This window comes from Manis javanica, chromosome 2, assembly GCF_040802235.1.
Source record: "Manis javanica isolate MJ-LG chromosome 2, MJ_LKY, whole genome shotgun sequence".
Lineage (NCBI taxonomy): Eukaryota > Metazoa > Chordata > Mammalia > Pholidota > Manidae > Manis > Manis javanica.
This window is the reverse complement of record NC_133157.1, coordinates 51,425,183-51,448,645: the sequence shown is the minus strand read 5'-3', so window position 1 is coordinate 51,448,645 and position 23,463 is coordinate 51,425,183. Positions and strand designations below refer to the sequence as shown.

Genomic DNA, 23,463 nt, shown 5'->3' with positions numbered 1-23,463 from the left:
AGTTACATGGTAGAAGTTCAGAAGAGCTTTTTTTCTATACTAGAGGAAAATAAGGGTGGGGGGAAGTGTATGTATATGTGTGTCTGTTCATGAAGAATTTGTATTTAAAGATAAAAATCCTGTATGTCTGGAAGTAATTGAGACCCCACTTGATATATAAATCAATGAAGTAAAATGCATAAACAGTACAGATAGCAACCAAGAAACAGATTAATGTAAAATAATATAATTCGGTGACACATTGGCTTCTGCCTTCTTTTTAGGTAATGAAAACACATGTTTGTGCAGTCTGGTTTCCAGGACGTTCCCTTTAAAGTATCTTCAAAACATTATCTTATCTCTGGCTCACTCCCTCTTTAACCTTGCTCCGATGTCTGGGATAATGATGGTGAATGCACACGAGATGCAGAAAGCAGTATGTTAACCATACAGTGTTCAGAACTGTTCATCGGGTGGAGACACTGGCATGTGCATATTCTGTGGTACAGCAGCAGAAAGAATGGACAGAGGGCCTTTATATTGTCTGATAATGCAGCTCTTTGAAACCTTGCTGGCAGACTCTCTTCACATCATGTCACACAAGACAAGAAACGGGACAGGCCCTCTCTGCTTCTCGATTCATCGACCTGCTATACAATACAACAAACCAGCTTTTTCAAGGCCCCCTGAAAGAAGGTCTGTGCCTGCAAGGGAAATTTAATTGGATTTCTTTATGGGTTGCAACAATCCAATGAAAAATTATGTAAGAATGGCATGATTCAGTTTCAGCATGCACTTGAATAATAATATATTTTTTTATTTATAGCAAGAATTCTTTAAAAAATAATAAGAATTTTTAAATGAAAACATCCTGCAACAGCACTTTTCAGCTCAGCTAGACCAGCCAGCCCAACTTTATCCACAGCAGCTTGTGTTGTGTGGATGTTTGTGTCATTGTCCCAGCTTAGCAAATGATTTTTAAATGCATAGATTATATTCAGAATAGAGTCGGAGTTGGAGTTGAAGGCTTTCAAAAGCACTGGGTTTGGTTTTCTGGAAGAAGAATGTTGTCTTTAACAATGTCCCCTGCTTTGAACCAAAGTGCATTTGTGAATCCTGGAGAGGAGGAAAATGTCCGTCACTCCATCCATTCTTTGAAACATCTTTGTGACATTTGAAGATTAAGTCCTCTGTAGTGTTTTGACATCTCCAGATCGGTTGACACAGCACTCAGGTGGTTTCTTACCTTCTTCCTTGAAGTGGCAAGCAGCTAGTATCTGCCTAAACTTCTTCCTTGCTATTCCTTTGCTAAGCCCCTGCTTCCTATTTCCACAGTTTCAGGTGTCCTTTTTGGCCACTTGGGCAGCATATCAATTAAAACAGCTCATTACACCCACCTTCACCCACAAATATCAACACAATTGAAATACAAGGTGACAGATGATTTAGGCTAATTTCCTTCCTGACTCAGTCATCCCTTCACATTCATCTTCCTTTATTCATCAGATCACATGCTCTTCCCACTGCCTGCAATACATCTTCACCTAGTTTACGTGGAAAACCCATATTCATCCTTTGAGACTGGGTTCAAATACCACCTCCTCTGAAAGGCTTCCTGCAACCCTTCACCCTTCCAAAATAAGTACTTACCCCTCTGTGCACCTATTGCCCCTTGTACATATGCACGTGCCTGTCTGTTATAGTTCACATCACATTGTTATAACTGCATTTATAGTTTGGGCACCCACAAGACAGCTAAATACAAGGGCAATTGGCCATATTTATCATTATAGCCTCAGTACTTGACACCATGCCTGGCACAAAAGAATTTAATAAACAGTTCTTAAGTGCAGAAGTGAATTGATGACTGAAGAATAACTGACAAGTGGATAGATAAAGGTAAAATATGGGTAGCCATCACATATACATGTCCAGCCAAAGAAGACAATCTAGCTATCCAAAGAAGCAATATTAAAATGCTGGATTTTGTACCCCTGAATCAAGACCCCATGCTGAATTTCTGTAGAAATGACTAAAAACATCATACTCATTTATATAGAACCAGTATACCCAAAAACTATACAGTAGAAAGCTTTTAAATACATACATAAATTGGTTGAACAGGGCAATCCAGTAACCAATCACTTGGTATTTGCAAGATGTCTCATAATAATAATATTATCTGACTTTAATATGTGCTTTGCAGTTTTCAGAGTACTTTTACATTCTAAGTCTTGTATTTATTCAGCAAACATTTACTGAAAGCCTGCTATGTTTTGATCACCCTGCTATAGTGTGCTACATTGAGCAAAATAGGCCTCATGGAGCTTGGAGTGTAGTGGCAGAGGCAGATTTTAAACAAATCATTTCACATATGATTTTAACTACAAATAGTGCTGTGCTTAAAAGGAACAGAATATTAGGAGGGTATTTATTACATTTTTTTTGAGTTTTTTATTTTTGTGAAGATTGCAGACAAGTATCCATCATTATGTGTCATGCTTAAACCATGTTTACAATGGCTAGCAAGAATGGAAGCAAGATTAGAATCTAGTTCTACTTCCAAGTGGGGCCAGGGATTGATGGTGGATCAAGGCTGAACTGTGAAAGCTACTGACCTGAGCCACTCCAGAAACTTCTTCAGAAGTAAGCTAGAAGTAAAAGGTCCCAGCTTCATGAATGGAAAGGACTTGAAGGCTAGGAAGAAGTCCCTTTAAGAGTCTACTATACTTCGTTGTTTGATTGAGATTGTGTTGTGTGTGTGGTGGGGATGGTGTTGGAGGGGGCAGTGTTCACAGTGTCTTTAGGCCTCCTGTTGTTGACATGATAATGGCCACCATTGGAGCACTTACTACATGCTAGGCATTCACAATATATTAATCTCCATTTTTATAACCAAAAGTCATGAGAGCTGAGGCTCAGAGAAATTAAGGACATAAGGACACTGCTCAAGAGCAGAGAGCTAGAAAGTGACAGGACTAGGACTTGAATACAGGTCTGTGGTCTCAAACCTAAGTATGGTGCTGTCATTTAATGTGCCTTCTGCTTCCTGACCTACAGATCTCATGGTTTTGTAAACTGGCAGTTGCTGTCAAAAGAACTTTTCTATCAATTTCACTTGTACAGTGAAAGGATTCACAGGATATTCAGGTTGTCTGCTTTTAAACAATGACGATTTAGAAATGGGTTTCAGACTGTGGTAAAACTCTCCACCCATGTGTGCACATGCATACACATGCATGCACACACGTGCACACATACTCCTGCTATAGAGCTCATCTTTATACCTCTGCTTTCTTGCCACCAAGAAGAGACTTCAAATGTGTTTGGAGCCTCTTGGACTTCAATGGGATCCACATGTGTGCATCTGCAGACAGTGTTTGGCTAGTGGGGAAGAAATGAATTGTCATTTTCAGTGACCGTAGAGAGAAAACTTGATCCAAGAGCCTCTTTTTACCATGGGAAGCAGCTTTGTTGGTAACAGTCCTAATCTTTTTTTCAGCGGGTGAACAGGGTAATGATGCTTTTGGCCAAGGGTCATGGGGAGTGTGGCACATGCGGGAATAGTTGAGCATTCATGGGAGGAAATGCAGTCGCAGGCGTTGTAAAACAACTGCCATTCGACCAACTCCAACAGCTCCAGCCCCTCACATTTCAGTCACTCATAACTTTACAACAAATTCTGCTTTTGGGATAAAACTTTCCAAGTTCAGTTTATGCTCTCTAGGGGTCAGCTTTTTATGGGAAATTTGTGCTAAATCAGCATAGCTCTGTTCAAGTTGGAGAAATACAAGACGTGATACACTTTCCCTCGGCCAACTTAAAAGGGATGGTCAGCAGGGAACATCCCCCGAGGCTGCTGTCTCGGGGACGTCTCTTGTTTCTAAAAGGTCCATGGCTGGATGTGATCATAGTGATGATGAGAAACAGCATCACCAGTTCAGAGAGGTCTGGATCAATGACAGAGCCAAGAGATGGATATTGCCAGGGAATGGAGACAAATATAAGAGAGATTTGGAAACAGTAATAATGAATGAAAAGAGAGATTATAACAGCGAAAATGTTAACTGAAAGGGCCTTCTCTGATTCAGAAAAATCAAACAAACAAAACTTCCAGGTTTGAATAGGAAAATCATCTGCCAGAATTCTAGCTCCCATCTGTGCAATGGGCAGGAAGTCACGAGAGCTGATCTCTCAGATTGGGCAGGTAATGTCCCCTGAGGATCCACCCAGTGTAGACAGCACATGAAGTCATGGGCACTGGGTCCCTCATTTGCACCACAGGCTTATATGACAGAAATTACTATCCCCATTTTACAGAAGAGGGATCAGAAGCTTGTTCATTCATTCATTTAGCCAAGAAATAGTTTGGAGGCTTTATCATGGGTTTGAATCAGTGAACCAAACCATAAAGTCCCTTTCTCAGGAAGGCCACATTCTTGGGGGAACGGCAGGGATAGGCATGTCTATATTAACTGAACCAACCTTGCTGACACCTTGGTTTTAGATTTCTAGCTTCCAGAATTATGAGACAACAAATTTCTGTTGAAGCTATCTCATGTGTGGTACTTGGTTACAGTACCACATTCACCCTGGCAAATTTTCACAGTCCTCTACATATGCAACTTCAACAAGTACACCCAAATAGGGTAACAGACTCAACTTGAGGATGAGGCATTTATGCAAAAAAAAAAAAAAAGTCCTCACCTCTAATTTGTTGTGAAGTCCTGTGCTAAGCTCCCAGGATTTGTTTTTACTGGTGCTTTTTAGAACCTGGGAGTCATTTTTCCAGTTGTACCAGTGGCCCTGATAAAAGAGATTCATGTCATACACAAACCTTGAAGAATGTCAACTATCCCAATTCAGGGAAGAAAGAGAAAGAGAACACTTTTAATGTTGCTGGTGAGTTTGCCCACCATCCCACTCAGGTTTATGTTTCAGAATGACTATGAGCCGAGAGATATCTGCTGCTCCAATTTGCTATTTCTTCCTGCTCTAATTCCCACATGCCTTCAGGTGAGGCCATCTTCCAAGGCAAGGGTGATTTCTATGGAAAAAAATGCCTATTTTTCATTATTTTGGGTTCAAACTACTTTGCCCTATAAAAAGACTCTTAAATCCATCCCTACATAGAAGGTGAGTCCTCAGAAGGGCCGGTATGGAGCACTTCTAGTGGGCACAGTGGCATGGGGTGATGAGGCATCCTGTAGGCATCATGCTCCATGGCATGGATTTGAGCAGGCATGACAGGCTAATTAGAAGATGCCCTGCAGGGAGTATTTATGAAATTATATCTTCTCTCATTGAAGTTGAATGCAAAAATGAATGGGTAGGCCTGATGTGAAAGAGCAGGAAGATAATCTAATCCAGTCATATTTAAACTTCTTTTTTTAAGCACCAGGTATTTTATACAATGCAAACCTATGTAGAACCCAATGTAGAAACAGATATAGGTGGAAATTCTCTAGGTGAAAATCACACCAATCAAATATCTCAAAGGGAGTCATGCAGCTGAGTGAAGTGGGCTGGGTGCAGTTCTGGTGAACTGGAGAGAACAATCCTGTCTGAAGAGACAGCCACTAGATGGCTTCAGCCCTGCAGGGATGGGTCTCAGTGTTACCAAGTCTACTTCCAAGGGAAGCCAGAAAGCTAGATTGTTAGTGAAAACTCCAAATGTCTAAAACTTCTTCTCTGTGAGAGGTGCTGTTAAAAGAATGAAAAAAGCCACAGGTTTGGAGAAAATATTTGTAAAACACATATCCAATAAATAACTTGTATCCAAAATAAAGAACTCAACAATAAGGAAACAACTCGATAAAAATGGACAAAAGATCTCAACAGACACTTCACTAAAGAAGATATATGGATGACAAATAGGCATATAAAAATCTCCTAAACATCGTCTATCATGACCAGTGGGAACTGCCAATTAAAATAATAAGATACCACTACACACCTGTTAGAATGGCTAAAAGCCAAAGCACTGACAACACCAAATGCTGGTGAAGATGTGGAGCAACAGGAGTTCTCATTCCTTGCTGATGGGAATGCAAAATGGTGCAGCCACTTTGGAAGACAGTCGGCAGTTTCTTACAAAGCTAAATGTAGTCTTACCATGAACTCCAGCAATCGCATTCCTTGGTATTTACCCAAATGACCTGGAAACTTATGCCCATACAAAAACCTGCACATGGATGTTTACAGCAGCTATATTCATAATTGCCCAAACTTGTAAGTAACCCAGATGTCCTTCAGTAGGTGATGGAAAATTACACTGTGATACCTACAGAGTGATAAAAACAAATAAGTCACAGGGATATGAAGTACAGCATGGAGAATATGGTCAGTAAAATTGTACTAACTGGTATGGTGGCAGATGGTGACTAGATTCACCCTGGGGGTCATTTTGTAAAGCATATAAATGTCAAGTCACTATATTGTACACCTCAAACTAATATAATATTATATGTCAACTACACTTCAATTTAAATTAATTGTTTTTTTAAAAAATAATGTGGATAGGCATGACAGTGGAGAGTTGTAGAGAAAGTTGGGCTTCTTTGCAAAATATATCTTTAATTTTATATGAGATACTTCAGCTAATTAATGAAGATCCTAAGCTAGAACCTAGATTTATACTACATCACCCTGACAAACATTTTAACAATCTTCCCCAACTCTAGCTTCCTGATCTCCTATTTACATCTATTTACATCTCCAGGTTGTTCTGAGTCAACCTCACTTCTTGTATAGAATGGATGAAAAAAAAGTAATAGTGGTTGCCCTGTTATATCACATTCAGTGACTTAGTAAGACATTCAGACTCCCCATTAAGAGTGCTTCAAGGCAAGCCCTTGCCTCTTACAGGCTCCAGTTAGGATGGGAAAGCGTTCCTGACTTGGAAAAGTTACAGACCCCTTATCACCTATTCCCCAGATTGATTTAGCACAGGGTGGTAGAAAGAAGGGAGCTGACATCTGTTGGGAACTTAGCTTCAATGTGTGTTTAATGCTCACAGCCACACCATAAATTGAGATAGAATTAATCTAGATTACAGAGAAGAAAACTGAAACTCACCACAGTGACATGAGTCCCTGAAACCACACGGTGTATTCGTGTGGAGCCAGATCTCAAGCCACATGGGTTTCACCCTCTCCTTCTACTTCCAGTTTCCTCGGTGGGGAAAGATCAGTTCTTCCAGCAGGGAGCTTCCTGCAAGGCTGTGATGGCACTTCATTTTTGATGCTGCTTGTAGACTGAGATTGAATGTGTGTTGAAGACTCCTGGGTAACACTAAGGCTTTCAGGGGAAGAGTGCATAGCATTCATGGGATGCCTGTAAATACTTGTAGCTGCTGTCACTGAACACAAACACTGTGCTAGGTACTGTACGTGCCACAGGCTACTTTGTCATCACTACCACCTTACAAGTCAGGCACCCCTTGTAAGTTCACTTGTTAAGGCATATGGGGCGTCTGAAGCACGTGCAGGTTAGCTGCCTGCCAAAGGTGGTATAGGTACTAAATGATAAAGCTGAGATTTGAACTCAGGTGGTGTGACTCCCAACCCTCTGCCATAATGCCCCCTTAGCACCTATCAAGTGCCTGAATTTAGTGTTTGGTGTTTTGACTGTGTTACTGCGCCTGTGGGGCAGGTTTAGTTGGTTATAAGCATCTTTGGTCAAACATACAGGTTTCATCAGATACCAGTTGTGCTGTCTGGGGGCAAGTTATTTAGCCTCTCTGTGCCTCAGTTTCCCATCTGTAAAATGGGGCTAAAGGAGTCCCGATCTTGTGGGGCAGCTGTGAGTGGTAAAATAGATACCTCCCGCCCCCAGGAAGCAAGCACTGTTTCCCATTTGATAAGTGAGAAGAATGAGTTTCCGAGAGAGTAGGTCGTTTGCTGAGGGTGACACAGCTGCTGAGTCTGTTGCTCCTTGGATGGGAGGGAAAAGGGGGTTGGGGCTGCTTCTGAAATGGATGTAATTCACTCCAGCGTGAATATAATTTGGACACCAAATGCAGTGGAGAGCACCAGCCTCTAATAGAGAAAATATGATTTAGTGGTTAGTTTTTAAACTAAACAAATTTACTGTGGTCTCTAAATGAGTCTCATGACAAGAACAAAACATTTCTTTTGCTCCAGATTACCAATATCACATGTCCCAGAGAGAAAACCAGATGGCGCTTAAGCTGGGGTCAGTAGAAATATATATAGGTGAGTTGTTTTTTATAGCCATTGGCATATAAAATAAGTCATTATTCTAAATAGAAAAATATTGATGATGTCATTGAGACCATTGAAAGACACATCAACCTGATCTGATGAACTGGGAAATCGATAGATACTTTCCAAACAAGATGACATGCCTTTTTAATTGGTTGTGTGAGTGTGATATACTGTGTATTACAAAGTTCAAAGTTAATTCTCACTGGTTTGGGGTTTTGATTGTTGTTTCTGTATGCAGGCACTTTTGCGTCCACTTAGTGTGTTATTAATAGCAATAATAGTACCTGCTGTGTATGCTTTCATTCCAATAGGACAAATTTATTGGTTATGTTTGCCAGCATCATAAGATTGGCATTTCTACCTACTTCCTGGATGGTCAAGGGATGGCTGGTGTCAGATTGGTCTACATTTAATGCATAGGGCATCAGCCACAGAACATCCTATTTCCCGTGGGATATTAATTTAGAGGCAGGTGACTTACTAGATAATCCCAATCAATTCTGGATGGGCTATCTTGGTACTACTGACCCGGCCTCAAATGAAGCCCAGCTGAATTGTGGAAACACACCGTTGTCTTTGAAACACCTTGCTGGAAAGGCCCTGAGGTCAGAGAAGGAGAGTTTAAGATCAAGGGAGGTGGTGTCTTGCTGTCGTACTGTGTGGCTTCTGTTTGAGACTGTGCAGTATTTTTCTGATACGGAACTTCTGAAGAAGTGGGCCCTGATAAATATTAAAAGGATTTGTTCCCAAAGGATTTGACATCCCTTCATGTATTTTTTAGTGCCTTCTCTTGATTTCACATTGTTTGGGGTAAATTTCCTTTGGGAAGGTGACTGGAACTCCAGAGAGGCCCATGTGAGAGAAGAGAGATGAGTGAATTCTGAAAATTCCTGGGAAATCAGCACTGAAAGGAACTTCAGAAATCGTTGAGTCTGTCCCCCTCTTTGTAGACAAGGAGGAGTTTCAGCTTACAGTACCACCTAAAATCAGGGGCTGAATATCAAGGTAATTTAAAAAATTTAAATATTTGCTTAGCATAGTGTTTTGGGAACAATGGAGAAGAAAGTAAAATGACTTCATCTGTGAAACTGCTTTCTGGAATGCCCACATTTGGGAGAGGATAATGCAGGAAAAAAGGGAAGAGAAGTCAGAGAGAGGATCAGAAGAGAGGCAGAGTAGACAAGGAGACGAGAGATAGAGAAGAGAGTGACAAGAATAACAAGGAAATGCCCACACCAGCATCTTAGTCCCCACACCACCTGCCTCCCAAATAACAGTGCTTTCTCCTGGCCATGGGGAGGGAGTCCACTGACAGGGAACTAACTGTGTGAACGCCCTCAGCCCACAGGCAAAGAAACCTCTCGTGTTTCAGGACCCTCCACATATCCTTAGCATCTCTGAGTGACACTTGATTGTCTTTCACGGGGAAGCAAAAATGATAGGCACCTAACTGTTGTTATGGAAGGATTGTAAGAGGGTGCAACAGTGGGAGACGGAGCTTGGGAAGGTGAGAGCTCAAAAGCTGTGGCCAAGTGGGTGGGCTGGGAGGTAGGCCTGGACACTACCATACTCTTTTATGAAAGTTCTTCAGCCTCTGCCGAGGATCCCTGCACATAGAGTACTCACATTAGAAGATAAAGCAGCTGTCATGCTCCAGACCAACTCCATATTTATAATGACCAACACTGACGGAGATTTACAAGCCTGGCCCTTAAGAGGGAAGCTCCTAAGAACACACACCAACCTCGAAATGGAGTTGGTTCATCACTCCACACCTTATCACCTCTTCATCAATCAGAATGACATTTTTTATGGTTGCCTTCCCAGTCCAGGGTCAGTGATAGGGCACTGGGCCCCTCTTGTTTTCCCTCCTTCTGAGAATGCTGGGTGACCTCACCACATTCTTTCCCACCATGCCTTCTGCAGGGGTGGGGGGCCTTCCTACTCACTCTAAGCTGGGCTGCTGATTATTGATGTCTAGTCCTTGGTGTGAAGGTGGCCATTATCCTGGTGAAACTGGAGAGGTCTCATTTTAGTTGAGCCAATCAGTTTCCAGTTGCACATGCCTTTTCCCCTGAGGGCACTGTCAGGACCATCCCGGGTGGCACCCTGCCAGAATCTGCCAGGGTAAAGCAGCTCTCTATGGTATGGAAAGTGACATCAATGCAGCAGCATCCCTGTCACCTGATGTCATGCTTTCTTTTTGGAGTTGTGACCTTGAATAAACCTCTGAAGTTTCCTGGGACTAAATTCCCTCATTTTGGATAACAACAATAATAATGATGATGTAAGTGCTAACATTTACTGAATTCTTATTATGTCAGGCATTATGGCCACCTAAATCCTTTGTGTTAGTTAACTCATCTAAATCTCTCAAAAAGTCTGCCGTGAAGCTACTCTCATAATCCTCATTTCACAGCTGAGGCAACTGAGGCCTAGGAGGTTTAGGACCCAAAATTGTTTGTGACTTCTGTTTAGAAACTTAAATGGTTTGCAGAGACTTTCACAGAAGCTTTCTCACTGACTCCTCAGTATAGCTCTGGGAAGAAAGCAGGATAAAAAGGATCATTCCTAGTTTATCAACAAGAAAACGGTACAGTTTAAGTGACATGCAAGGATAGCTGTCCGGGCAAGAGGAGAGTCATGAATGCCAGTTTCCTTTCTGATAACTCAAGACCCCTTAGCTCTGAGCCTCCACAGAGTGTAGCACTCGGTGCGGGGACCCGTAAGTGTCCTTCCAGCTGCTTCATCTGATCTATGAGGTGGAGAGGCACCTATCCTGCATATACAACATAAGCTCCTTCCATTTTCCTTGAACAGTGGTTAGAATATAGGAAGGAATTTCTTCTCATTGAGGCCAAACAACTGTTTTATTTAGAAAAACCTTGCTGGTACTTTCTTAACAACAACAAAAACCCTGAAACATTTGGTTGGATTTCTTTTTTTTTTAAACAGAGCTCTTCAACAGAGGCCTAATATTTACTCAGGATTGCCATATCTAAAGAATATCAATTAGGAAATGATTAAAGAATATTGGATCTCCTTCCATTCATTGCCTCAAATATTTATGAGGAATGCATATTTATGGAAACATGCATTTTGTAATCTTTGTATCTACTTTATTAGATTTCATACTGAGTTACTTTTTGTCATGTTTCCCCAAAATCCAGTGGCTAAATAGGACTTAAATCTATTAAGTATTGACTCCAGCTTTGCCAAGCAGAAATGATATTCCATTAATAATGCAAGTGTATTAAGCATTTTTGATACTGTAAGTGAGACAACTTCTCAGTTCGAGGGGCTGTGTTTACACTCAGGCAAGAGAGCAGAAAGAGGTTTTCTGATTTATGTCAGCCAGTTTACACCACGGGATACTTGTGAAAGAAAAAACTGACCAAATTAAAATTGGCCTGTGGGCTTTATTTTTTATTTCCTGTAGCTAAAAGTGTATAAATTGAACTGCACTGCATAAAGCACAATAATTTGTTCTTGAAATTAGCAAGCACACGTTTCACCCATAAAACCGTTGCTCTGTGAGGTGAGACTGGATTTCATTTCAGTGGTCTTGATTTATTGTTTGGTTTGTTTTATTTTGAGGGGGTAGGAATAAGACCACTGCAGAACAAATCTATTATAATGGTTGACAAGAACAGATCTGTGAAGGTTTATTAATCTTTAGAAAGTCTGAGTCAGTGATTTGAAAATGTTTAAATGTTAGGAAGAATGTTAGAAGTCCTTAAAGATGTGTATATGCAGCTTTAACCAAAATATTTGATGGTGGCTTGGAGAGGTCTTCCGTTATTTCATTCTTCATTTTAGTTCATTTTCTATGCTCTTGCTTTTTGTGCTTAAGGGACAGATTACTTGTCATGACTGTTGAGAACATGATATATTAGGACAGGTTGGCTAACCTTGCAAGAATCGGCCATTAAAGCCGTTAAGAAAGCCATTGCCGATTGCATAGACAACCCCCACCCTCAACTCCCTTGCTCACCACAACTGTGCATTCTCTGATAGGAGCTGGATAAATGGGAAAGGTGAGAGGCATTTTTGGTTGAAAGTGGAAGCCAGGAGGCAATATGGAGAGAGAGGGTGGAATTGTAGCCATTTCTTTTGGCTGGTTGCTTTTTTGGTAAGACAGGTAAAAGCCATCAGAACAGCTCAAAGGAGAGTTGGCGAATTGCTGGGCCCAAGCATAGTTGTTTTGGGGCCTAGATGGTACTCTGCTCCACTCTGCCACACAAATAATTCAGTTTGGGCTCTTGGCTTCAGTAACAACTCAAGTGGCTTAAGGAATAGAAAAAGAGAACTGTTGGTTCATGTGACTGAAAAGTTCAGGAACAGGCTGGTTTCATTTATAGGGCTGTTCCAGGGCTCCAAAGGAAGTCACCATCCTCCATCCCTTGGCTGTTCTTCCCCAGGTGGTTTCATGAGGCTCCGTGTTGTGGCAAGAAAGCTGTAGTTCACGCCCAGGGGAGAAAACGCCAGAATCCTTCCCAGCATGCCCAGTGAAAATGCTGTGCATCTTGCCGCCACTGGTTGGCCTGCCTGGCTGTCCTGGAACCAATCACCAAGTCTAGGAGAATGAGGGCTCTGATTGGTCAGGCCTGAGCCATAGGCCCACCCTCAAAGAGAAGAAACAAAATCTGCCCAAGTGCGTGGACTGGGGGAGGTGGTTCCTCAGAAAAAAGGAGTGCAAAGCTGAGTGGCAGGAACGGTAGAAAGCATGGTGCGCTCAAAGAAGCAGGATAAGAGACCAGGGCCAACTGCAGGTGGCAACTGCTGTTCCCAGGTTGGGACATGCATGACATCCATTTAGGGACTCCAAGAAATAACTGACACACTTGGGGGAGGCTCTGTTTCTGGCAAATAACTGGAAGGGAGACTTGGGCCATTGTGATCTGCATATAAAAATGGCATGCTGATTTTCCCTCCAAAGCAAGCCTAGGGCATTTGATTACACTTGGAACTCTAAAGAAGACAGATGTCATTTAAGACAGAGTTGTATGAACATATGTAATGAAATTCCTACAACACTCTATTTAAACTCTTGTTACGGTTTGTTTTAGTGCAGTTTTAAAATGTTTTGTTCTGGTAGTAATACAAATCCATTTATAGCCTGATTCTGAGGAACTAGAGACAAAGAAGTCTTTATCCAAGGCAGTTATAAAGTTGAAATTTTCTGAGGCAACCTCAACAGTTAAGAGATACAACTGTATTTGTCTCTTAAAAATGAATCTAGTCCTTCTCGTATCTGTGACAGGGCCTTTTCTTTCTCATTCCTCATGTTGTATGTTTTTGTTTGTCCAATTTTATTTGTCTTTTCAAAGAGCCCACTTAGATGTTCATATTCATTTATACTTTTATTTAAATTTCTAAAGTTAATCAATTCCATCTTTCATTTTTATACAGTTCCTCTTCCAACTTCCTTTTAATCTATCTTTTGCTGTTTTTTTTTCCTATTTCTTAGGTTGTATGTTTAGTTTATTTATTGTCTTGATTAATAAAGCTACACATTTTCTTTTGAATACAGCTTTAGCCACTGGTCATGAATTTTCTTAATAAAGCATAACTTGTCTGCTAATTTCTAGATAGTTTGTCATTCAGGTTGATTTCCTCTTTGATTCAGGAACTTCAACACACCACTGACCCCAAAGGATAGATCCACCGGGCAGAAAATAAGTAAAGACACACAGGCACTGAACAACACACTAGAACAGATGGACCTAATAGACATCTATAGAACTTTACATCCAAAAGCAACAGGATATACATTCTTCTCAAGTGCACATGGAACATTCTCTAGAATAGACCACATACTAGCTCACAAAAAGAGCCTCAGTAAATTCCACAATATTGAAATTCTACCAACCAATTTTTCAGACCACAAAGGTATGAAAGTAGAAATAAATTCTACAAAGAAAACAAAAAGGCTCACAAACACATGGAGGCTTAACAACATGCTACTAAATAATCAATGGATCAATGAACAAATCAAAATAGAGATCAAGGAATATATAGAAACAAATGACAACAACAACACTAAGCCCCAACTTCTGTGGGATGCAGCGAAAGCAGTCTTAAGAGGGAAAGTATATAGCAATCCAGGCACACTTGAAGAAGGGAAGAACAATCAGTTAAGAGATACTGAAAAAGCATTTGACAAATTCAACATCCATTCATGATAAAAACTCTCAGCTGTATTTGTCATAAAAAACCCTCCACTCCAAAACTAAAAATGATCCTGCCAAAAGCAATATACAAATTTGATTCTTCAATGAATTGGAACAAATAATTCAAAAATTCATATGGAAACACCAAAGACCCCGAATAGCCAAAGCAATCCTGAAAAAGAAGAATAAAGTAGGGGGGATCTCACTCCCCAACTTCAAGCTCTACTACAAAAGCCATAGTAATCTAAATGAATTGTTTAAAATTCTTCTTTGAATTACCAAATGAATGAGTTTTGTTTCATTGTTGTTTATGGTGATTTCTAGCTTTCTTCATCATGGGAAGGGAATATGACTTATTATATGAGCCCAGAATTTTGGATTTTTAGTTTTGTTTGTGGCCGAGCACACTATCAATGTTTTGCAAATGTGTAATGGATGTAAGAGGAAAAATTAATTCTTTATAACATACATTCCGTTTGTGCATATGTATGTACATGTGTGTGCATATATATATATATACAAGCATGCATGAAAGCATACACACATATACTAAATAGATTTTATTATTGTTCTAATCCTTTATATCCTTTTTTTCTTTTTTTGCCACATCTGATCCATTGCAATATGAGAGCCAAAGCCCCCCACGATGGTACTATGATTCTTGTTTGATCAGATTATTCTTAGATGGTTAAAGATTTTGTATTAGATATTTTACTGATTTCATCAATTCCAAATATTCCTCTTTTCCTAATTTCATGTATTGCCCTTAAGTTCCACTTTACCTGAGTTAATATTATTGCTTTTCCTCTGGTTGGATTTCTATTTGGATGATAAGATACATAACAACACTTCACAATAAAGAATGGGATATACAAAATATTTAGGATAAAAAAAGATACAGCTATTCTTTGTTCTTAAACTCTGATTTTCATTTTGCTTTAAGTATATCTCTTATAAATCTAGCTAATTTGGTTTTTTTTCACTGGTTGGCTTGTTTTTTTCACCTAATCTGTGAATCTCTGTGTGTTAATGAGAAAAGTAAAGCTATCTGCATTGTGAATATCTGATATTTTTGCTTTGATGCCTTCCATCTTATTTGATTTTTTTATTCTGAATATTTTGTATATCCTTTTCCCATTCTTTAATGTGAAGTGTTGTTATGTATCTTATTTTGTTTATAGATACCTTCATTTTTTTAGCAGTCATATTTAAACTTATATATCTCTACCAAAATTAATGACTAATTCTACCCTTGCCTCCTCCCAAAAAAAGGACAGGACCTTTAGCAGGCTTTTGCTTTCCCAGTCTTAATTCCTGTATCTACCCCTGATCCATGTTCTGGGTATTGTTCAGTTAATATGGGATTTTATTTCCAAGCAATTAGAATTTTAATATAGTATATCTCTTTCCAAATATTCTTACTTAACTCTTATATTATAATTCATGTTTGCATTATTATGAGGCTATTTATGGAGGTCTTACAGCAGAGAGGGTAAGAGTGCCATTTCCCGAGTCAGTGTTTCTGAGTTCAAATCCTGGCTGTATAGGTTACCAAAAGAAAAGTAATAGTAAAATGTAATTTTTTTCTACAATGTGAAGAAAGTAATAGTAAATAATACATATACCATAGTTAGAAAAATGCTTGGCACATTGTATGTAAGCAGTCGAAAACTGTAAGGGAGTATTATTATCATCAGATTAAATTTCATTGTTAACTTGACTGCATTATTGCACTGGTCTTCTCTAGTTCTTGTACTCCATTATCTGCTACCTTGAGATCTTGGAATGACCATTATTATTTTGAGATCTGTATTCTGATTTTATTTTTATTTGACTTACACAGTTTATTTAGTAATTCCTTTAGAAAAAGTGCAAAAGCCTTTGCATGTGTGTAAATGGCTTCCCAATGTCTTGATCAGGTGGATAATTTTGAAATTATCATCCTTTGTTTATACATAGTAAAATCAATGCTCATCTTATTCTGTTCTCTTTGTAAGTAATGGTTCTCTACTTATCCTCTAATTTCAGAAACTTTACCCAGATATGTTTAGGTTTGTTTTTTTTCCTCTTATTAAATCTCCCTGGCACTTCATAAACCTTTTTGATGTGAAAATGCAAGTGATTTTTTAGATCAGGGAAATTTTATTTTAAAATATATTAGATGATTCTCTCCAAATTGTTCTTTTTCTCTCTCCCTGAACACCTGATATTTTCACATTAAGTTTTCTGAATCCATCCTCCATATCTTTTCTCACTCATTATACAGTTTCTTTGTATTTTTGTTCTGTATCATGAATCAGTTTGTCCATTTGATCTTCTAAATCATGAGTTGAATCTTCATCAAAATCCAGTCCATTGTTAAATTTCTTTCCTCTGTTTTAACATTTATAACTTGTTATTTTTTTCAGAAGCTTTAAATGCTCTTGGGTTTTCTGATACTGCATCATCTTATATCACTTTAAGAGTTTTCTTAGTTTTCTATATTGTTTTGGGTCATATTATACCTTATTTCAATTATTAATTCAGCCTTCACAGGTGCCACCTATCTGGTTTTACCTTGCTCTCTTTTGGAAACTACTGTTTTCATTTGCATTCTTTCTCTGCTAACTTATGTTTGTTTATGTGAGACGCCTTGTTGTTTTGACACCTGTGAAGGTAAAACTACCTGTGTCTCCTAGGCATACACACATGGTAAAAGACTGGCGGGTGATCAGAGGAAAAGCAGAATATGTTCCCCAGTAGTTACCAACAGATTAGCAAGCTCAGTCCTGTTGCCTGTAGTGTGGGGGGCAGCCCTCTGGGACCTTTTGGTGCTCCATTAGTGACAGGGAAGTGCTCTCACCAAAGCCCATGGAAGGGAAGCTCTTTGTTCCAAGATTGGTGCTGCCCATGAAGGTGGCCAGCGCCCAGGGATGAGAGGACTTCCTGGGGCTGTGCACAACCAGCAGATGGGGCAGTTCCTTTGCCTGTGTTAAGGGCATCTATGGGCTGAGCTGCCTGCCCCACTCAGGCAGCCCTGGGAGAGGTGGTCTTTGCCCAAGTGCCCTCCAAATGCAGGTCACCCTACCAGTACCCCTTCCCATCACCCCTTAGTGCTGAAAACACAGCTCAGAAAAGCTAACCTTCATTGGCCTCTCATCTGCACCTCTTCTCAAGAACCCAGAGTTCTAATTGTATATGGATTCCCTCCAGCCTCTGTGATAGACCTCCCTCAATCAGTAGAATGTATCCCTAAAGCAGGGAGTCTTCTCCTGAAATTGTATTTGAATTTTAACTTCCAAGATACCATTTAGTGCTAGAAAATCCTTTTGGGAAATATTTTTCTACTTTTTTAAAATAAAAAGTTAGACATCTTTCTGATTCAGAGAAAGAGAAAGGTATCAAGGTATACAGACTTCATGAGACAAAGCAATGCAATTTCTTTTGGGATGCCCGAAGAGGGAGGACCAAGAGGAGGCAGGAAAAGCAGAATTTCCTACCTCTGTGTTTTTCAAATCAAATATGGAAGATGCTATTATTTACCTATTCAATTGACATTCCCACCTCCTTATTCCCAGTTATTCATACTCCAGGAGAAGGATCCTGATTAGTCTGAGCCAGTCATGGAAGCTCCATTGACCTTTGCTAGACCTTGATTTCCAGCCTTCCGTGTAGATAGGGAGGGTCATAATAAGTGCTGACCAATGACACTTAAAAGTAGGTATTTTAGGGGGCTGCTTTTCCTCTCTTTCATTCTTCTTGGTATGATGGTGTGAGAAGTGATGCCTGGAGCTGTGGCAGTCATTTTGTGATCATGAAGGAACAGGCCATCTGTGGAAAACTAATACCTTTAAGATGATGGATTAACCTAGGATGAAAAGAATCAGATTCCTGATGATAGAGGTGAATCACTAAACATGTTAAGTAATCATATGGGAGGTAAAGTTTAACTCATGGCATTTGAGTATTCTGTTATTTGCAGTTGAAGGCATTTTCAACAGATGCACTGAAATTTGGGTTGGTGTGCTGGGACCATGTGAAAACAGAGAATAAACATTATTTTTTTAAAAAATAATACCACTATATTATGAAGTGGAATTCAAGACTTAAATGAATTTTTTAAAATAAAACAGGAAAGATCAAAGTAAATGTCTACTTGCATTGGGCTTTTTGGCCCATGGTTATGGATGACACTCTCCTGTGCCCTTAGCAATTTGGAGTGAGAGCTTCAGAAAGAGCCTAGATGGACAAACCAGTGTTCTCCTTTCAATAAGATCAATAGTCAAGCAGATTATTGCTGCTGCTGCTGCTGTTATCATTATTTTTCCATCAGTGACTGAAGAAGAACACATTGCTGACAACTCAGCATCAAATGTCAGCATCAAAATGTGAGACATTTTGATGCCAAATATGCCAGCCTGTGAAACATCTGATTTTACCAGAAAGATTCAGAGAGAATTAGTGTATTTCTCAATTGAATTAAAGTTAAATGACACTGTAATTAATAACAAGAATTTGTGTTATTTATTATTCTTTAAATTTTACTTCTGAGGTTAGCTGCTCTTTAAGTATTTTTTCTTTCCAAATAGAAGACTGGGTACAATAACAATAAAACAATAAACGCTGCATGTTATTAGATACTTACATGCCAGACACTGTGCTAAGCACTTTGTAGGCATCATATCATTAAGTCCTTACAAGAATTTTAGAACAAACTGTCACATATAATGAAACCAAGACTTAGAAGAGTTATGTAATTGGCAGAAGAGATTTTAATCTCCTGAGCTCATATCCTTAATGCAACACTGTGTCTTCTTCCAAAAAGCAGTTTAATGACACTCCTAGTGCACAAAACCTATTTTAACATGGGGTCTGGATTTTTAACAATTTACCTGTTTTATGGTGACATATTTAAACTTCAGATTCACTTTTTGAAAAATTATTTCCTTTGTCTTTAAAATTGAATTGGCAAAATTCAAACTAATTGATTAGCAACAGAATATATGGCATGATTTGTTTCATTATTAACCAGTGGGGTGTTTATTAACTAGTTACATGCATACGTCCATTGTATTAGATTCTTAAAATATCAAACACAACACTGATGGTCTTTGAGCCACAGATTAAGTGAGAAAAGATCAAGGGTGCTGTGGGGGCATATCATAGATAATTCAAACATAGTACAGTCATTTCCTTCATAAGACAGTGCACATAGTCTCTGACTTTTTTTCTATATTGACAAAAAGTAATTCCAATTTTCACACTGTCACAGTACAAATAGAAGTGTGACTTATGTCTCATAATTTGCATAGCTGATTTCATGTCTTTTTGACCATTCAATCATGTGTCTGACGGTTGCAAAATTGTTTTTCTTTGGGACATCACTGCTATACACTTATGCTTCAAGGAGTCTCCAAATTAAACCATGAGTTTATTATAAGACACGTAGGGAACCTGATCCTAGAATATGATAATCAGGTTCAGCAAATCAATGAATTAGTCTTCACCATTACTCAGATCTGCAGTTTCATTCTCAGAGAGCTTTTGGATTTTCACTGAGTGCCAAGGTACTCAGGCACCCCATTCTGAATGGTGAATAGACTGAGTGTTCCTGAGGCCTGGGTTAACCAGCTGGAATCCTCTTATCCTGGGTGAGTCCTGATATACATGTAATTAGAATACTATAAACCTACAAGTGGTGCCTGTGAAAATGCCAAGTTTGATATAGCTTAGGTGTCTTCACTTTTAAACATGGGGATAATGAAGGAAACTTGAATGACTCTGGTGGAGGTCAGTCACCCTGCCTTAGTCACCTGCGTCCCCTCAATTACCGTGATACAGCACCAAGACCACCTGATATATCCCCACCCTTCTTAGGATGCCTCTCTGTCTACAGCTCCTGCTGTAAAAACAACTGTAGGCAGCTATCTCTTATATTCTGTGACTTCTCCGAGGCACAGCTGGTCAGACCCAGGGTCGGCACTGACCCAAGGAAGCCAAGACAAAGCTTGTCAAAGACAGAAGCCAGGGCCTGGCCCCAAGAAGAGAGCTAAGTCAACAAGATCTCTGTTGGAGCTGACAAGAGAGAATGTCATCAATGGGGCTGAAGTAGAAAAGATACCATGTGGTAGAGTAGGGCTAGACAAGATCTTGGGGAAATAATTTCCAAGTGTGACAACACAAGGGAGCAGAGCTACGGGGTAGGGAAAAGATATGATGTGCATGGTGAACACAGGCCATTAAAGGACAGAAGAGAAAGATGTACAGGAAGAAACAGAGAATGAGCAGGCGGGTGGAGAGAGAGGAGGAGAGAGTGAGAGGGGCTAGTCCCTCAAAGCATCTCATGCTAACAGTTTTCTGATTTATGTACATGAGCCTGTGTATCTTCACAATAAACCTTAGTTTTCTTTTTAAGAGTTAATTTCTTCCCTCTTATCTAAAGGGTCTGTCTGAATCACACAAAGTGGACAAATAAGGGAAGAGGTTCACAAGTCTAGATGCCTGGTGATGATGAGGCCAGGTAAACACAAACACCAGGAGATTTTTCTGTGTCCTTCCCTCTGTGATAGAAGGCTCCATGGTTCACTCCTGCCTTAGGAGCTGCCACACCCTAGAAGCGCAGCCTTTGCAGGGCCTGGGGTGCTAAACGTTTTACCCTATGATGGCATTTTCGGAAGTAGAGACCTTGAAAGGCTCTCTCTGCAGTGTCTCAGAAGTCTGGAAATGGAAGTTGGGCCTATTTGGCATGACCGTAACTAATATTACTAAGAACAAACCCTCCTGAGAAGGGACACATCTGGTAATCTTAAATGAAGAGTTTAATTCAAAAAAGCAGAGTCTTTGGGTTTCAGGTCTTTAAGGAGAAACTCACAGTTTGTTTGGTTGAGAATCTTCTATATTGCCCGTGACCTAATTTTGTGAACAAAACTCCAGAGACCAGCGACTGTTTATAGCTGAGGGAGGTATCTGTTCACTTAAATAGGGCCCATCAGGCTGGTAGCTAAATGCTTTGACAAGTGGGAAAGGACAAGTGAAATGATCTTAATGGCTCGAGCTATTTATCTATATATTGTAAGTGCTGTATTTCCTGGAAAGAAGCTGTGAGTGAAGAAAATAGTTTTAACTTGTTCTCCCAACTTCCTGGCTGTTGTGATACTCAAACCACATTTCAATATTTCTGGGTTTAGTCTGACAAACTAGAAGCATGTGGAGATGGAAGCAGGGAAGGGAGGCAGGTAGAGGATGTAGTAAAGACAAAATCATGAAACTGGAAGGAATGTCATGGGATCAGATGCTGCAACCCCTGTTTGCAGGCAGGGCTTCCCTGAAACCAGTGTGGATGTGCCTTCTGTTTTAAAATCACAACAAAGGCATTATATTTAGACTACTCCCTCCTCCCTATCCATCGCATGTCACCAAAAGCCACTTTAGCCAAGAAAAGTTGACTACATGGGGTCTACTTGACAGGGTAACTGCCCTATTTTGGAATCTCTCTTCCATTGCTGTCTAAAATTTTCTAAGTTGAATGTCATTTCTTTGGGCTACACATCTCTAGGCATTCTCTTTGATCTTTATATAAACTCGTCAACTAACTTTTTCTCTAGAGCAGCATGGGATTACTAGTGAATTTGATATTACTTGGCATCTATGTCAGTTGTGCGAAGAAGCAAAAACAAAACTGATATCTCTGTAGCACCATAAATCTGTGGTTTACAAAATACTTCATATAATATCTCATTTCATCCCCACAACAATAGAAAAGATAGATTTAAGATAGATGTGATAATTCCCATCTTTCAGATGAGAACACTGAGGCTTTGAGAGAGTCTATGAGTTTTCCAAGGTCTGTATACAAGAAGCAGAGTCAAGATATGACTCAAGTCCTCAGGTAGCGGGCTTTTTTTCTACTTTCAGTGGACTCACCAGGGAACAGAAGATACTCACAAGCAGGTTTAGGTCAGCTTTTTAGCCAGCGACCAGCAGCCAGGAGGGTGCAGGGCAATAGCAGGCAATGAGTCCCAACCCCAGGAGTTGGCCAGGCCTCTCCCTGAGGGTCTCCTCCAGGAGGCTGTGCCTGCCCACTCCCAGGTGAGTGGCAGCCTGGCCAGCCTTCGTGAGTGACAACAGGAGCTGTCTCTGTCCCCAAGGCAGAAAGTTCTGCAGGGAATCACCACCCCTCATCTCTGCCTTCTCATTTTCTACTCAAAACAAGTCACTTTGAGATACCCCAAGTGTGTTGTTGATTTAGTCACCTTCTTTATTAGTCATCTACTAGTGAATAATAAATTAATCCAATGTAGCAGTTTAAAACAATAAACATTAATTATCTTTGTTTCTGTGGACTAGAGATCTAGGAGCAGCTTAGCTCCATAGTTCCAGCTCAGGGTCTCTCAGAGGCTATAGCCAACAGAGGGTTTGACTCCAGGCTGGAGGGCTCAGTTTGAAAATGACTCATGCACAGGGCTATCCGCAGGAGGCCTCGTTTCCTCACCATGTGCACCTCTCCAAGGGGCTGCTTGAGTGTCCTCCCAACCTGGAAGACGGCTCCCTCCAGAGCAAGAAGTGCAAGAGAAAAGATCCAAGGACAAAGCCCTTGATGCCTTTTATGTTCGAATATTGGAAGTCACACATTATTATGTCTGGCACACTCTGTTCATTGGAAGGAAGTCACTAAGTCCAGCTTACATCTAAGAGAGGGAATTAAAGTTTACCTCTTGAAGGAAAGCGTACCAAAATATTCGTGGCCATATTTTACAGTTACCACACAGACCCACTAAGGCACTGAGGAATCTCAATAACATTCAACAAATGTTAAGATCCTAGCAACTTTCAGGTAATGGAACCAGAGGGATGAAGATTTCTCTTAGTCATGCACTTAGAGGGAGATTATGGGATTGTTGTGAGGGAGCGCTGAGAACAATGTGGTCATTCTAAGAAGCAGACAGTCACCAACACAGCAGGCAGAGAATTACAATACCTTGAATCCTTGCTTTAACAACCATGCCCAGGATTTACTGAGCACTTCATGTGTACCTATGATTCTCAGAAGGGCTCTACTTGTATTCAGTCATATAGCCCTCCCAGCAAGCCCATGTGGTAGGTCC

At 40.1% G+C, this 23,463-nt stretch overlaps 1 long non-coding RNA gene across 5 annotated transcripts in view; it reads left to right on the top strand.

Annotated features, from left to right (window-relative positions):
• Window positions 1–23,463, top strand: part of LOC140847683 (uncharacterized) — an 80,434-nt gene that overhangs the window by 31,664 nt on the left and 25,307 nt on the right. For 3 of the 5 annotated variants that reach the window (XR_012127706.1, XR_012127703.1, XR_012127707.1), the window contains one exon: window positions 8,124–8,195. The exons of the other annotated variants lie outside the window; for them this stretch is intronic. This is a non-coding gene — a long non-coding RNA (uncharacterized lncRNA). The remainder of the gene's footprint in view (window positions 1–8,123; window positions 8,196–23,463) is intronic. 5 annotated transcript variants of the gene reach the window in all.